The sequence below is a fragment of the Myxocyprinus asiaticus genome, chromosome 35, assembly GCF_019703515.2.
Source record: "Myxocyprinus asiaticus isolate MX2 ecotype Aquarium Trade chromosome 35, UBuf_Myxa_2, whole genome shotgun sequence".
NCBI lineage: Eukaryota > Metazoa > Chordata > Actinopteri > Cypriniformes > Catostomidae > Myxocyprinus > Myxocyprinus asiaticus.
In genome coordinates, this window is record NC_059378.1 from 12,188,968 (window position 1) to 12,207,555 (window position 18,588).

Here is an 18,588-nt window from a genome sequence, read left to right on the forward strand (position 1 = left end):
AAGTTATTTAAAATGTACAACTATGACCGAACATTCTATATTAGTGCTCCAATTTATTATGTTTCTTGGCAACTGCAAACAGCCTACAGTTGTGCTAATGAATTATATTACTTGGTGGAAGAATTGCTTTGTTAAATTAAGTAATAAATGCATCTCTTTATTGAACACTGGTGTCTTTTATAATAGTGCTGTTGCCGCCATTATGCAAAAAGCCACTCAAGTCTGTGCGATACTGTGATTTTACCACTGGAAAGAGGGATTTTGAACATCCCTTACCTAATATATATATATATATATATATATATATATATATATATATATATATATACACACACACACATATATATAGTGTGTGTGTGTGTGTGTGTGTGTGTGTGAGAGAGAGAGAGAGAGAGAGAGAGAGAGAGAAGAGAGAGAAAGATGGAGCATGTGCGATCACCTGTTGATGATGCTGTTGTCTGTTAGTCAGCTTTCTGAAGATAATGTCATTTTGGTGAAATTCATCCTGTTTTCTCAGTGGAAAAACAACCGTTTTCTATAGTGAATGACTCTTGCGCACTTGGATGGCTATTTGTCCACTGAGAAAGCTGATCTTCAGAAAGCTGACAGCATCTCTGCTTGGGAGTGGCAACAGGTGATCGCACACGCTCCGTCTCTCTCTCTCTCTCTCTCTCTCTCTCTCTCTCCCTCACACACACACACACATCTATCCTTGTTTATCCAATAACTTGTTAGAAACAGCACAAGCCGTGATACTATTTCTGAAGTGACATTTTTGAATTACTAACAAAGGCTTGGATGCATCATTTGGTTTGAACCAGCAACGGCAGATTCTGATCCATCGTGTAAGAAAGTAGTTCCATGCACAAATGCATTTTTATGACCGTACTCAGTTTTTTTCTAATTTTTTAAAATTTACTTGTTCATTGAACTCTTGTATATTAGCAATATCACAATCGCAATCGTGCTACATGGCCCTAAATAAGCACTGCTGTGATTACCTCTGAGGCTGCATCACAGCAGTGCTGATGTAGGGCCATATCGCACTCTTGCTCATGTGATATTGCTTATATATATATATATATATATATATATATATATATATATATATATATATATATATATATATATATATATATATATTGACAGATTTAGGTATTTCAATTTAATAACAAATTCCCATCAAACTGACTTGTGTAATCTCTAACAAAATTAAATTAGCAAAACTTTAAAAACTTTAAATGTTGTTAAACATTACTTAATTTAATTTAATAGAAATGTATGACACTGAAATTCTGTTCAGATGCATAAATCTAATAAATAAAATTATTATTATTATTACCTAATTTTTACCTAATGGGCACATGTTTCTTTCCTTTTTTTTTTTCTTTTTTTTTTTTTTAGTTTGAAAATCAGTTCCATGGAGCAAAGATTTCCCCTTAATAAAATAATTTCTGAAACTTGGGAGATGTGTCCCACTGTGTCTACTTGTCTATAGTGGTTATGCCCTTGCTGTAACACTATTCAACCCTGGGAGTGCAGTTGTTGTGTTCATACATCAAACTTCTCCATTTCTCCACCTATTTGTTTTCACATCTGGAACACCTAAACATACACAGAATGTGACCTCAATATGTTACACAGCTTCAGTCAGAACAGTGCACGCAGACTGGAACACACACACAGACGTCCCCGTGAGTGTGATGTCTCTGCGGAGCAGTTAAGTCATTAGCGCACGGCTGCACACCACTAAGCACATAAGCATATGTTCTCTTACATCTTGCTCTCTCTCTTCCTCTTTCTCTCTCCATCTCTCATCCACCTACAGACACCCTCTCCTCTGCATTCTCCTCCTGCTCTGCAGAGCTGGAGACCATCCAAACGCTAAAGCTGTTAATTAGCACACGATGCAAATCATTCCCTTCACATCTTAAGGCAGCCTGGTGAGAGTGACAAATGAAAGTGTCTTTTTCATTCAGACCTTTCACATGACTGGAGAGTTGTCTTTACAGTCCCTTTGTATGGTGTGCCGCCACGACAGGGCTTTAAACATCCGGCGAAGAAACGCACAGTATGCTCAACAGGCTGTTTATGTGAGAGACGATTCAAGATGAGTGGGTGTCACGCATCTCGCTCTATGTGCACGTGTCCGTTTACATGCGCGCTAAGTTGTGCCGCCCATGTGTGTCAGGATCATCTCTCATTAATTGTAGCCTGTTTCCATAATAAGTGTTTCTAAAGAAATCAAGCTCATTTTGGGATCACTTTACACCACCCCATCCTTCAGTCAAACTCTTAGCACCTTTATTTTAGCCATTAGTAGCATTAATCCTGTCTACCTCCATGCCAAATGTCAGCTCATTATGCTCTGTCTAAGAAAATGATTACTCCTGACATTTTAGAGGGGCTTGTTGTGCGTAATGATAACTATGTTTCCTGTGGTCCTTTTATGTTAAGGCTCTGATTGACCTTAGCAGCTCTTCTGTAATGAAAATTTACATTTTGGGGGGCATATTTTTATAGTGTGTTGAGAGTAAGGATGTGCATTTTGGAAATTTTGTCTACTTGAGTACTTGAGAAATAAATTAACCGAGTGGGAGGGACAGGGTGCACATTTTTTTAAATTTTTGCTCTGTGTACAGTGCATATGTGCCAAACTGAGATGTCTTTGGCCATTGTATCAGGTCTTGCAGCATCACATTTTAAGATGCTGTGTAAAGTAAAAAAAATATGTTGTGTTCTGGTTATTTTTTTTCTTACAATTTAAAAAAAAAAAAATTTTTTTTACTTAATCCAATTGGAGTACAATTCCTTGACTTTGTTCACATATGGTAACTGAAAATACACAAAAATGTTTGGACCATATTCTTTCTTTCTTTCTTTAATTTATTTATTTCACTTTGTTACACTTGTGTTCCCGGTCAAAAATGACCGGCCATTGGAAATGAATGGATTAGACTACAAAATACAGAAATATTATGTGTTCAGGAGCATCCCAATCCTTTAGATGAGCACATATGTAGATGTGTGTTTGCACACACAAAGTCCTCGGACATGTGCACACACACAAACAAACACACACACACACTCACACACAATGTGCGTTGAGCACCCTTTTGTGCATTGTCTTTCCATGTACACTCCTTGAGGAATATTTCAAGATCTTCTTTTCATATTATGTTGTGTTTGGGCTCGTTTGAATCGGGATAGTCTGCTGTAAGTTACGACATGTCATTGTCTATGTTATATGTATGTTTCAGGAAGTAATAAGGAAAAACGTGACAAAAACACACTCCTGTTTATAATATTTATGTGTGTCTGTGGAAATTTCATACACTAAAACTCATTGCAGTTTGGCCTCTCAGTGAAGCTAATTTGTTCATTGCATTCTACAAATTGTGACCTTTCCAACGAAATACAACAAATGGCTATTTCATCTTGTTTATGGTTTTACCAACTCCAAATAATTGGTGTGATAACAAATTTGCAAATAATGAGAATGAAACAGTTCTTATTTGTCAGCAAATTAAGATGTATTATTTAAGAATTGGTAGGATCAGCTATATGAATTTGTTATGTAAAGTCCAGATTGTAAGCTTTAAAATGACAACTATTTAGTTAATATAAAGCAAGTGGTTATTAATTTATTAAGTAATTATTATATATATATTTTGATTTCCGCAGGAAGTGCCTGCAGCCGAATCACAGCAGTGCTGATGTAGGGCCATATCGCACTCTTGCTTGTGTGATATTTCTTAAATATATATATTAAAATATGTTCAAAAAAAGGAGTACAAAAGCTGTCATAATTACTAAAAAATTTGATAAAAAGACTGAATCCAATATCTTGTGATAATATATGAAATATGAGTGATTTCTAAACAATCTTAGTGGTCTGGTCATTTTTGACCAGGAACACAAAATGTGTTCAAAATGTGAACAAAACGAACATGGCACAAGTGTTAAAAACACGTAAAAAAAAAAAAAAAAAAAAAAAACACTTCAGAGTCCTGATGCTGCCCCATTTACTTTATGACAATTGAGCTAAGTTGCTGTCTGAACAAATTCACCCCAAGGTACAATACCACCAAAAATGATGGCAAAACAATCACAAAATTAAGAATCAGGCATTTTTTGATATGTTTGTGTATAGTTACTCAGTTTCGAGTTAAATGTTCTAAAGTTAAAAATAGTCAAGTCAAATAGGGCCCCATAATATTTTTGCCCATGGGAGTCAATGGCCCTGACTCAGGTACTGATGTCATCACTACCTGAGAGGTGTCATAGAGCTGCCATGATTCTAAATGCCACAGTAGAGGATCTGCTGTTTATTTTCTGATCTATTGGGTTTGCTGTGGCTTGAGGTAGTGAAACAGCCATTCATCATTCTTTCTGAGGTAAAGACACCTGTCGCACAGTTATCTTAAGAGCAAGGGAGAGAGCTGGAGGGGAAGAAGCAGCTCTCCATCCTCCATATCATCTATCTACTGACTTGCTGATGCAAAGCAATTTTGGCGTGTGTGCGTGTGTTTATGTGCATATCCTATGAATGGATGCTGTTGTCTGCTCGTACAGTAGTGATCTTTTTGTCTCTGTCTTCCACTCAGACACAATTTCATTATTTAGTTGTTTGGCAGGAAAGTCCTTATCATCAGTGCTGCAAAAATGGAGTTCTGCTCAAGAGATGGACTACTTCAGTCAGCAATTACCCCATAAAGGTGAATCATCAGGGTTCTACTGTGCTTCTGTGGTAAGAATGAAATATCTCTGATTTCCTAATAACCCTTCCACCAAACTAAAAACCCTGACACAGGAATGGACAAGAAGAGAATAGAATGGAGCAGAACTAAACATAACAGACAATAAGAAAAGCAAAAGAGAACATGGTAGACTAATAAATCAGAATAAAATGAAATACAATAAGACAGATAAAACTATAGAATAGAACAGAATGAACCTATTGGCACCGAATGCCCTTTTGTAATCTTAAATTCAACTTACTTAGTCTAAGAAAATGTTTCAAATCACTTTTAGAATATCCTCATATTTAAACCAAAAAAATTACTCCATTGTGTCTCTTGGCAAGGAAAGTGTAATTTCTTTTTTTTTTTTTTTTTTTTTAACAAACAAATATTTTATGCAAATGAATTGCTGATCACTTTCTAATTTCCAAATTCAAGCTTTTATAACCAGAAATACGACTCTGAATGAAAAGTGATGGATTTTTTAAAACTTTGAATGAATGAGAATTTTGACTGAGGCTGTCATTCCGCCTAACATCTCCCTTTGTGTTCCATGGATGAAGAAGATATACAAGTTTGGAGGGTGAAAAAAAAGTATGACAGAATTTCATAGTTGTGTGAACTTTCCCTTTAATAACACATCCACCCTCTTATTATTCAGAATAAATTTAGCCACTCTAAAAAGCACAGGTTTTACGCTCATTATGCTGATCTTTTGGGCCTTTTTGAAGTACATTTATATGCCCACACACTGTGGTCAATTATACACCCAGAGTCTGGACGTCCTGCTCTGTTTGTGTTCATTTAACACACACAGTAGCTACATTGTCAAGCTCATTTCCACCGAATCAGCACCCAGAGGATTCATTATCTATTCTTTAACATCCTCGACATTAGGAAGATTAAACCAGGCTCACCGCAAGCCTGCAAAGGGCACCGGTGCAGCTCATGGCCTTCATACCCGTAATGCACTTTGGTCAGTGGTGATTACAGTGTTTACTCAGTTCAAAGTTTGAGTAATATTCAACTGGGAAAACCACTGCATGCCAGCCTGTTATCTGAAAACACACACACAAACACCTACGCATACTTAAACAGCCAGTACAAAACATAAATGGTCTGTGCACTCTCGTGAACTTTTGCCCCTCTTTAAAACATTAGCCTTGAGTAAAGAGTTGTGTTTTCCATAATGAAGCAGCAGGGCTTAATCTCAAATTAACTGCCATCCCCTTCAGAAGGACAGAGAAAAGTGCACCACCTTAAGCATGCAAGATCTTCCCTCACCGTCCACATTCATTCCACTCTCTCTTTCTTTTTCTCTCCTGGGTCACTCTATTGGATAAAAGTGTCTGCCAAATGAATCTACTGTATGTGTAAATGATATCAAGGTGTTAATAAATTGTTAATAAATCATGTCATCTCAAGTTAAATTAATAGGTTTAATATATATTGGTGCATAATTATGCCTTTAGAAAGATAACAGGGTTGACGGTAACATGCTGGACAGTTTTACATTTTACTTTGACATTGCAATATTTGTGCTTCTCAGAAAGATAATTCATTGTTGATATTCTACAAATATCCACTTTTTAATTATCAGTAGTTTACTATATGGTAAAATTACGATAATAGCTTTTACATTTCAAAATTGGTACCCTAAAATAGGATGTTAACATATAGTTGAAACACATAGTTGAAGGCTGAAACATAACCTAGGGACACAACTTCAAGTTATTCTTCAAGTCTTTTTGATATTACATTGTCAACTAAAATCTACAAAAATATATATCTATGGAGAGAATACACAAAAAAACAAAACAATTCTGGCAATACTAGGATTGCAGGTGAAAAAAAAAGAATATAAAAATAAAATCACTGCACTCTACCAATATAGGTTGCGAAGATCCATGGGCCTTTATTACAAATTACAATTACAAAAGAAAAATGTTACAGTGCCACACTACTGAGGAAGGCCGTGAGTCCAAAACGTTGGTGTCCTGTGTCCACTGACTGGTGAAAAATAAAATGAAAAAAAGTTGAAAAAAGGAGTGCAGATCATTTTTCTTTGTAAATACAAGGATTTCAATAAAATATTACATTAATTTAAATATGCTTATCTTTGTCGAAAAAAAAAATGTATTTCAATTAATGGCAAAGCAAATACACTTGCTTTGCCATTTAGCAAACTGTCCTGTTTCAAACATATCAATCATGTTTTAAAAGTTAATTAATCTCATTAGGTTTAATATATTGTTTCACATGTATTTTATATATACTAGATGAAAGCCCAAATGTTTCAAGGCAATTTCATTTGTTGGACATTTTTAGATCTAGCTTATTTTTATTAATTTATAATCTTTATTTATAATATGTAGATTATTTAAAGATTACTCAATTCAGTTTTATGGGAATTTAGCATAAAACTAAAAAGTCAAAATAATCTGAATTAAAGTGTAAAGACAAAGTGTAAAGAGTTTAAAGACAAAATAGTTTGTTTCTCCATTTTCTTTCTATCTATCTATCTATCTATCTATCTATCTATCTATCTATCTATCTATCTATCTATATATATATATATAAGCATATTTGCTAATATAGCAGGGAGACAGAAACACAGGGATGGGGACAAGCCAAAAAAAAACATTTCTCATAATGTGTATGAGAGAGAGAGAGAGAGAGAGAGAGAGAGAGAGAGAGAGAGAGAGAGAGAGAGAGTGAGAGAGAAAATAATTGTTTAAGTTGTACACAAATGGCACCTGTTTTGTAGAATTACCCTCTTCCCTGATACAGTCATCTGTAAGGCCCTTGGTCCAGAAAAGGTTAGAAAATGGCTATTTCCATATTCCTGATAAACAAGTTTCCACATTGGTAGATCAGGACCCCTCGATTTCCCCAAGGTTAAGGAGAATGGACAATAACCTATGGACCTTCTTTTGTTCGCCTCTGCCCCTGAAGGCCAGCAGTGAAAAAAGCAAGCAGATTGGGCAACGCAAAGAGGAGGTCTCTTTGTACCTCAAATGAGAATGTTCAATGAGCTTGAAGAGCAACTTCAAACAGAGTGAATGAGAAGAGAATTAAGGAGAAGCGACCACATGTTTATCAGTTTGTAGATACACCAGGGAGGAGGGCAAGGCTTCTAAAGAAAATGAAACCAGATGGTGAAGTGTGAGTGTGTGTATGTGGTGTGTGTGTGTGTGTGTGTGTGTGTGTGTGTGTGTGTGTGTGCGTGCATGCGTGCATGCATGTGGACACTTGCCTTTTAAAATGGGATAGAGTGGTCAAATATCATTTTAGCATATCACTTTGATGTCTGCGAATTGAGAGAGGGAAATTTGTGTTACCTTAAAAAGCATGAGTTGGTAAATGAGCTAGCAAATGAGGATTTCACATGAGACTATAAACAGTTGCTGTGTAATTGTGCGAGTCATCTATCAAAGTTCTTGCAGAAATGGCCACTGCACAGCTAAAATGAAGCATGTACCAGGGTCATTATAGTTTTACATTTTGAATTTAGTTCTACTTCAATTTTCTTTTCAATTTTTGAGTTTTGTTTTTGTTTGTTTTAGTTAATCAGTGTTTTCTAGTTTCAGATTATTTTTAGTAAATTAGAGCTGCCTATGTTAATGCAGTAACTGATGTCATTTAAATATGTTTTCTGGGCTGTCTAGTGTTATTTTCTGTTTTAACGAAAATGTGTGGCAAATGTTTCAAATTGTATAATATACTGTCATAAATGAAAATTACTTTTATTATTACTTTTTATAATTTTAGTAAGCTTTGGAATCATAAAAATATATTTGAGTTTAGTTTCAGTTTTTCCCTTTTCAAAATGTACAAAAAATGTTTTAATTTAGTTTAATTAGCGATAATAACTGCATAGGATTTACAGTCTTTCTACATGTATTATGATTTTGGTTATCACTATCTGTTAATATTTCATCTAGAGTCTGTTAATTATTGTAAATTAATGAGGCTTGCTGTTGGCAATTCATCCACGCTTCGCAACACCAATTTTTTTCAATAAAATAATCATTACCATATGCACAGGCAAATAGGATTAATAGAGTAACAGATTATATGTTACATAAATTATGTTGAACAGCCGTAACATGATTAATTTATGGAGAGATCCACAGGCCCAGCAGACATACAAACCCACGCATAGGACAGGTTGATTAAGTATTCTAGCTGACCAGTAGAACAACTTTGCTGCATTGGACCCCTTTCCCCATGCCCACCCTTTGGCGGGTCATGTTCTCTTGTAGCGCCTATGTAACCCTTGCATACCCACTGCACCCATGCCAAAAGCCAGGGAGAGCATTGAGACATGAGTAATGATACCATCCATCGTAACCAAAAGAACAGCTGGAGAGGAGAGCACATGCTTGCCTGAATAATATCAAATGGAATGCAGGCAACTGGACTCTCTTCCTAACAGAGTATGCCAAAACACGTTGGACTGCTACAACCTCCCATTCAGCCTCAATGTTCCAAAGGTAAATTTCATGAGGAGTTTTACTGGGCAAAAGTAAACATGAGATGTAAGTTCATAGGTCATAAGAGCAAAAGGAACATGCCAAACGTGGTTTTTGGCTTGCCAGGAATGTACAATGTGTCATCTTCTAGCTCAATGAAGATGAGATGTCCTGAATTTAAATCCCAGAGCCAATTACATCAACATATTGAGGCCAATATCAGTGTATCTCCTGTCCAACATTTTAATAACTCACTCACCCACTGAATGTGTGTATGAGGTCTATGAATGTATAAGTGTGTTTGCCAACTGAAATGATGAAGGGAGAGAGCGGTGACAGTGATGCAGATGGAATGGTGTGATGGGAAAGCTTGCATGACAGAGGAGCAGAGAGTGTCTCAGTGTGGGGAGGAGGAAATGCACCATCAGGATATGTGAGACAGGCTCTCTGTTCTACTAAGCCAAACCAAGAACCAAAAGAAAAGGACAGAAATAAATAGATTATGTGAGTACTTAAATATTGATGTTCATAAAATAACTACTAAAACTTTCATTAACAAATACACAAACTGTATAAAGAATAAATGTAAAGAAAAAATAAAACTTAGTAGGAGCAAATTTATAAATTTAACTTCTACAGAATTAATTAGCCACTATGAATCTGTAGCTTGCCAAACAATAAGCCACTTATAATTTAAAGTAGATAAACTGCAGTCAAGCTACCCTTTTGATAAAGTAGTTAGCTACACTACAAGCTAACAATAAAAAGTAGAACAACTTTGAACAACACAGTCTTATAACAGCTCATAATAATTTGTGCAAATTGACGAAATCATAAGATATTGTATGACTACTATAGGTTCATATGCAAAAGTATGATTTATAGACCAACCAATCAACAAACAGAATTTTAATTCAATAAACAATACAGGCATCAAAATTAAGCTAGCCTCCTATGCAATGCTTTATTTTAAGAAAGGAAACGACTGTGAACAAATTTGGTTACTCATTACATATTCATTTAGGCTATGCAATACAAATGCCTGATGTATGTCAATATTCTGTAATATGCTCCCCAACCCTGATATTTTCTTTCTTCCATGGTACACAAAAGTTTATTTGTTAAAATCATGGTTAAGAGGTTTAGGATTTGGGTAAGGGTTACATTTTAGGGTTAGATTTAGGTATGGGGTTTGTATCAGGGTTAAAATCATAACAACTCTTTCCAAACCATGATATTTCTGTTTCTTCTGTGGTACACATCAGTGATTCAAATCATTTATCATTAAAACCATTACAATCATGGTTAGGTTTAGGGTTTGGGTAAGGGATTAGACTTTATGGTTAGAGTTAGGGGTTAAACATAGGTCAATCATGATAACATTGCTTATTGGTTCATTTAACACTTTTCTCGTAACACTTTTCTCATGTAAATTAGATTTCATGATGGTTTACTTTATAATAGAGTTCAATTAAACAGTCGTGATAAACATCTTATTAGTTATGTCCATTTTCCCAGGACAAAATTCTAGGTAGTAATCCAGAAATAACTTTATTTTTTACTTTGTTTGTTTTATGTTATTTCCGTTATTGGAATTGAAAACTTTGCGCAATCCTCTGAGGAGCAGGCTAGTAGATACAAGTTTGTTTACTCATGGCAGCTGCCAACTCTTCGCGTTTCTCATTGCTTTGTGCATCATATGTGTTTGACAAATCACAGGTTGCAGAACCTCCCACAGTCCCTCTTCTCCCAAAAGTACCTACCCTGGATTAGGAGCTAAAACTATAGTTCCTCATGTGCCAAAGTAACAAAAAGTAGTAGTTCCGAGTAAAAGTACCTAAAACAGGCTTTAGTTCCTGCTGTGAGAAAGGGCCTCATAATATATTGTGGACTTATTTGGTTAACCAGCATTACCAGAAAAAAACACACAGGTCGACCAGCTTCATCAGCTACATTTTGATGGTGAACATGTATGCTAGAATATGTCCACCAAAACAGCATTAACCAGCATTAACCAACCTAGAACAGCATGGAAATTCCAGTGAAAGGGGCAATATTTTTTTTTTTAATAATAAATATAATTTATCTATTTCTATCACGCTACAAAAAAATAAAGTTGGGTTAGTATTGTTGCTTCAGTACTTTTAGTTAGTTACTCCCCAACACTAAAATGTCTGTTCAGGCAGTGACTAGTTCTATCAGAAAGGGATTATTGGGATTAATGAGAACGTAGAAATACTTATCTTATTTTGCATAAGCCCCGTCCTTCGGTTCAGCGCTCTGATACTTGCTTGAACCGTCGGATCCTGCCGAAAGCAATGACGGCAGGGAAGCAGAGCTTACACCCACCGAGGACGGGACCTAAACTTGTGGTGATGGGGTGGAGGGGGGTGAAAACAATGGAAGTAAGCAACAATGAGGAACACCTGAGCGGCCTTATAAAGTGGAGGCTGTGTTGTGATTGGATGAGATGCCTGACAGAATGAATCCCGAAATCTTCCTGCTAGAACTACGCTTAGGCTTGCATTTCCAGAAATATAAGAGCAAAATTGTCCATGATGTTTAATGTAATTTATGTTTATACAATGACTAATGCTTTGGGCAATTATGGGTGATCCAACCTAAGAATCTAATAAATGGGGCGTGTTCTTATTCAAGCTATCTAGAGAGAAAAGTGAAAGAGAAAAAAAGCTAGAATGGCAGTAATGAAAATGGTTCACTTTTGTTCTTTGGCTATGAACAGGAGCAGAAAGGTTGTAATTTAACTGCTGGGAGTGCCATGATGACATTGGATAATGGCTTTTGCTATCTAATTTGTATAGGGATATGCCTGGACACAGTTAATCTTCATAGGCCTTAATGCTACACTGCCACTGAAGTATAGAATCTGTGTTAAAACAGGAGATGAAGTGAAAGTGTTTACTGTTGAGTATAAACTGTTTCTTTCACCCTTTTTCTTTCAGTATAAGATATAAGCAAATTTAACGGTAAAACCAGAGACCACTGCCCTGTTCACACTCTAAATTCTGATTGGATGAGCCTTGTACATTTAAAAGAAAAAAAACAAAAAAACACATCAACTGAATTCTATATTAATGCACAAAGTTGCTATGTTGCTTGGCAGCCATAAACAGCTACAGTTAGGCCAATTAACTATATTACTTGATAGAAGAATTGTTTATAGTGATAACTGAAATATTAAAAAATAATCATTCATTAAACATTGGTGTCTTTTATATTATTGCAGTTTTCACCATTTCATGTGACCTGTCATGCACAAACCTTAATCATCATAAAATGACTGCAATGCATGGCCTCTTGGTGCTTTGATTTATTTAGTAATTGAATGCTTGAATGTGTTAAACTGTAGGCATTTTACACATAAAACTGTGACTGAAACAACAGAAACTTTACAATTTGAAGGATGGTGTGATCAAATTCCAAATTAGCAAAGAAAATAGGGCAGCTTTCCACTCCAGGGGAAAAAAAAAAAAAAATATTGTTAATGACATCACTGCACTGAGTGTGTGTGTGTGTGTGTGTGTGTGTGTGTGTGTGTGTATATATATATATATATATATATATATATATATATATATATATATATATATATATATATCTATGTGTGTGTACTCTGTGTGTGTGTGTGTGTGTGTGTGTGTGTGTGTGTGTGTGTGTGTGTGTGTGTGGGCAGGTTTAAGTGGTTTACGAGGACTTTTTTTTAGTTTACAAACTGGTAATTACAAGGGTATTATACTATAAATGTGGTTTATGAGGACATTTCTAGTGTCCCCATAATTCAAATCGCTTAAAAAAACATACTAAACGATGTTTTATTGAAAATTTAAAAATGCAGAAAGTTTTTTTTTGTGAGGGTTAGGTTTAGGGGTAGGGTTAGGGGATAGAATCTATAGTTTGTACAGTATAAAAATCATTATGTCTATGGAGGGTCCTCATAATGATAGCTGCATCAACATGTATGTGTGTGTGTGTGTGTGCGTGTGTGTGTGTGTGATCAAATTCAAAGTGTGACCTATTAATTGCCTTGAATAAAAATCCACATGCTAGAGAGCCGTCAAGCCCTCCTTGCCAAAGTTGTCAAACCAAACCAAACCAAAACCAAAAACCAAAAGCTCTTTATCGTCTTTTTCTTCCCTGTCCGCCACAATGCAGCACCTGAAAATGACAACCAACCACAAATTCATTTTAGCTCCTGAATCTGCGCCCAGCTCAACTGACTGATAGCCGTAATGCAGTTTGGCACTGTTTCTCTACTCTGTTTGTGGAGCTCAGGCTTACAGCAGAGCAGATGTGCAGTTTTAGCACAGCTGTGGCTCTATGACTTTTATTTACCTGTGCGCTGCATTGTATAATAAAAAACAAATGTCATGTCTTAAGTGTTTTCATCACAGGAACATTATCCCAGTACGGAGAAGGTAAAACGTTCTTGCAATTCTATGAAAGCTAAATTGAAGTGTATTGTTGATTCGCTGACTATAAATCGGTGTTCCTAAGTGACAGTTCACTGGCGGTAACCCTCTATCACACCATCTGCCATGCCTCCTGTACTTATATATATATGAGATTATATTCTTAAGGAGCCGAAAGTACTGATGTTTTTAATTGGAACTAAAACAAACACATGCAGATGGGTATACAGTACACACACATGCCGCCACAGGAAACTAAAGTTCTGTGATCCAGAGGTTGGCAACAGCTATTGGCTAATAATACAAGCTAATGTGTAATCACTCTTTACAATCGGCAAAAAGGTAGTTCCTTAAATAAACAGAGTGCCAAACAATGAACAGAAAGAGTCTCTGCACTACACAAAAATGTATACTAACAGGGGCAAATTCACTAAAGAGTTAAGCCACTTCTGTGCGTGGAAATTCAACTACCAGCATCTTTTTAACTAACCACAGACCATACAGTTTAATCAGTTGCTAAATGTGCTGAAATAATGCAGCACCTTATAAAAAAATAAGTCAGTGGGTAATTCACTAATAATTTCATGGAATTTGCATATTTATACACACAGGAAAAGTACTCATGGAAAATTTCCTCTACATTAACAACAGCTGTGTACTAACATGAATTTGTTCTTACCCTTGTTGTAATGTTAATAAATGCTTATTCTAAATGAAGAAGCCACAGTTAGTAATTTACATAAAACACATCCAAACCATCTCCATATAAGGGCTTTCAGCACCACTGCGTCTGTCCATTTGCAACTGTGTAGAGTAAGGACAAAAAAAAAAAAAAAAAAAATATCCAGGGGCCAGGGTAGCTCAGCGAGTAAAGACGCTGACTACCACCCCTGGAGTCGTGAGTTCGAATCCAGGGCATGCTGAGTGACTCCAGCCAGGTCTCCTAAGCAACCAAATTGGCCTGGTTGCTAGGGAGGGTAGAGTCACATGGCGTAACCTCCTCGTGGTCGCTATAATATGGTTTGCTCTTGGTGGGGCACGTGGTGAGTTGTGTGTGGATGCCGCGGAGAATAGCATGAAGCCTCCACACACACTATGTCTCTGCGGTAATGCGCTCAACAAGCCACGTGATAAGATGCATGGGTTGACGGTCTCAGATGCAGAGGCAACTGAGATTTGTCCTCCGCCACCCGGATTGAGGCGAGTCACTACGCCAAAACGAGGACTTAGAGCACATTGGGAATTGGGCATTCCAAATTGGTGAGAAAAAGGGGAGAAAAAAAAATTATTCCAAAAAAACATCACACTACAAAACAGCACAGAACAACAAAACAAAGATGTACCACTATATAATAGAATCAACTGAAGGTGTGCTTGGAGCCCTGCTTGTGCAGATGCATTTATCTACAGCATCCAGGAAAGTTGTGTAAAATTGCACAGTGTTTGATGGTTACCGACTCCAATTTCTTACCCTCCAACTCTGATTACATTTAGTCTGTGAATATCAACCAAGTTTACAATTTTGAGCCGATTATCCATGACTACAGAGAAAATCTGGCAGTGTATGATGCTACACGACATAAACTGAAATCATGCGGTAAGCAACCAATGAAAATCAAGCGCACGGGGCAACAAAACTCGACAAATGATGCATGATGCCTAGTATATTACGTAATGTAATGCAGGCTTTACTCACAAAACTCAATGCTATTTGCCTGCCACAATTAATGTTGTGTTATAACCACCCAGAGAAAGCAGGCAGTCAACAGACAACAGAAAAAAAATTGAGCATGTTTGAACACAATTTTTTTGCATTTGAAATAGTTGATTTAGGTGTCTAGATCACAGTAGTGGAGTGATGCTGCACAGTACCAGTAAAGTATGTCAGATCATTGTAGTAGTCTGCTGTATCCTCCACAACCTAGCACTCATTTACTTCCACTGTGTCTAGGATATGGTGCTCATGGACACTGTACACCAGCAAACACTCATGCACACACTAAGTCCTAATTGCAGAGGCAGTGCCTGTCGAATAATTGCCAATCTACAACTAGCATCTCTATCCCACAATGCCAACATGATGGCAAGGAAAGTGCTTCCACCAGAAGCAGCCAAATTGGACGTTTCACCTCGGTGGGTGACTTCTGGAGAGCCACTCCAATGGTGAACCTATTAGCAGGAAAGGTATGGCTCTCCAAGAAAGAGAGCAGAGAGATAGAGAGAGAGAGAGAGAGAGAGAGAGAGAGAGAGAGAGAGAGAGAGAGAGAGAGAGAGAAAGTAAGAGAACACAACAGAGGTGTGGGATTTTAGCCTTGAATATTTAGTATGTATGGTATACTTCTAGTTATCTGTCTTCATATCTGTCAACTGGTTTTGGATCACACTCACATTAACCCCAGCTATTAAGTTCCTCTTATTTTCTCCTTAGCGCTGTATTAAAATGTACTACTCTAGACTAATGCATTTCTTACCAGGCCTTTTTTGGAAAGGCTAATAGGAGGGTCTATTTGGAAGTACATATGCAGAATAAGAGGCTACGCCAAGTCCCCTGGGTGGCGGCATTTATTACTGTTTTGTATTAAAAATATACCCGCTTTGAACAAGATATTGATCAAACTGGGCAGACTCTGTTTGCAAAAGCGATGCAGAAATCATTCACTGCAACTGCAGACTAAATCATGTTTTGCTAAATTACAGGGTTGCTGCAGATTTTTTAAAATCAAATGTAAGACTTTTTAAGACCTTTTCCAAGACCTGAACCATGTATCACAGACTCTAACTTAAACAGGCAGGGGCACACATTCAACATGGCCTTAACATTGCTTATCAGTAAAACAGGGTTGGCTATATGCAAGTTTTAAATACTCAAGACATGTTTTCCACACACACACACACACACACACACACACACACACATATATATATATCACATTAAAATTGGTTTACATACCATTACATAAATAGATACAAATTAGAGGTTGACCGATATTGGATTGTGCTGATTCAATAATGTGAATATATTAAATGTTCTTAGTCTTTTCTTTCTGTGATGGAGAGGGGCAGACAAAGGCTACAAGAGTCCAAATGTAATTAAATTCCAGATGCACTTTATGGTTGGGGAGGCAGATTTGATTAATAGCGTGGAACTTTTAACTTTAAAGACACTAAAATTTTGAAATACACAGGGGACTCTTATTTTGAAATGCTTGTGCTTCACTGCTTCCAGCTGCTCATTCAAACAAATAAGGGATATAAAATGTGTACTCCTAGAATAATCTACAATGTATTACAATATAAACAATTAAAAGTAAACATTCATATTTCATCAACACTATATCATCATTATCGACAGTTGATCTGTAGTGATAGTTTGTCATAAATTTCTGATATGGCTTAATTTTGAACTGCTCTACAACAGCTGAAAACACACACAAGCCCCCGCGTGCTTGGAGAAAATACAACATTGCCACGTTTTCACTTTGAAGGATGCAGCGCATGCATTTATTTACTTAAATCATATTCTTTTGAAGTTTGATAATCGCATTAGTTCATATCACTATTCTTGTCTTTCCGCCCCAAATTTAAGACCTATTTTAATAAAAATAAGACTTTTGTTGTATCATTTAAGATATTTAATACTTTTTATGACCTTACATTTTGGAAAACTGAATTTAAGATATTTTAAGACTTTTTAAGGATCTGCGGGAACCCTGAATTACATAACAATGGCTACACACAAATCAGTGGTGTCTCAGGGTCATTATTTAGTGTGGGACATAAACAATCACTTAACAATCAATTATTTGACCGATCTTTGAAACATTGACAAATAATTCCAAATTCTGTCACAGATGTGCCTCTAATGTTACACTTGATGTTCACATCAGGGACTATGTAGTTCTGTGAACTTGTGCATGTGTGTATTCGCTTTACCCAGCAAAGTTTAAAAACCTAATTCTAGCACAGTGGTTGATTGACAGGTAGAAGTTTCACACTACAACTCATTGATTTCACCGGACTCAAACAAGAGGAGTCAAAAAAATCTATCATAAAAGCCTATCTACTTTCATGTATGTGCAGATGCTATGTCCCTCAATGCCGTAGTGCTTATCAAATGAAAACAAGTATAACTGATAAAAATAGACCATGACAGAAATTTTACAGAGTGACAAATAAATACTTTTTTCTAGCGCAACCTCTGAACATGATGCCACACAAACATTCCTAATGATTTAATATCAGCAAAAAACACAATTAAGACGTGCACATCCACGTCAAAAAGCTCAAGTAAACATGAAGGTAAACCACAAATAGGCAATTCGAAAAGGGTGTGCATATTATCTCACGAACTCGAATAAACAGCATAACAAAACTAATCAAAATGATGACAGACTTCCAATATTTATCAGTAATGAAATCTAATACAAACCAATGCACCAACAACACAACACCTCAGCGCAATGGCATACAATTAATTGAAATGAACGGGGCAGTTTAACTAATACAACCAGCAGCACATTAGAAAGAAAATAGCTTTTAAAACTTACCAATGAAGTTCACTAAGCAGGTCTACTCTGCACCAGGTAACTTCCGATGCTCATGTCAACAGCTTGATATAAATATGATCAAAGCTTTTGATTGGATCAGGGGTAAAGCAAACTAGCCCCTCAGGCCATCGTTAAATGCTCGTTGCACATGCGCATGACATTCTCCAGATCTCCGTTGATTAACATTGAGGATGAAGGGCTAGCCCCACGCATAGCAAATGAGAACGATTAAATGGCTTTTACGCAACATACCTTAATATTAATTGAATTTCTTAAAATAATATATACTTTTTTCTTGTATAATGGACATAAAACACGTTTAAGTTGCGGAAAATATATTATACTATTCCCTGTTATCCATTTTTAACACACAAACACACACTCGTACACACAC

At 36.3% G+C, this 18,588-nt stretch overlaps 1 protein-coding gene across 2 annotated transcripts in view; it reads right to left on the minus strand.

The window, feature by feature from the left end:
* Window positions 1-18,588, minus strand: part of cdh4 (cadherin 4, type 1, R-cadherin (retinal)) — a 332,586-nt gene that overhangs the window by 156,605 nt on the left and 157,393 nt on the right. The window contains exon 1 of one of the 2 annotated variants that reach the window (XM_051672705.1): window positions 7,499-8,162. The exons of the other annotated variant lie outside the window; for it this stretch is intronic. The gene's annotated coding sequence lies outside the window, so the exon portion shown is untranslated. Of the gene's footprint in view, window positions 1-7,498; window positions 8,163-18,588 lie in introns of those variants that run through there. 2 annotated transcript variants of the gene reach the window in all.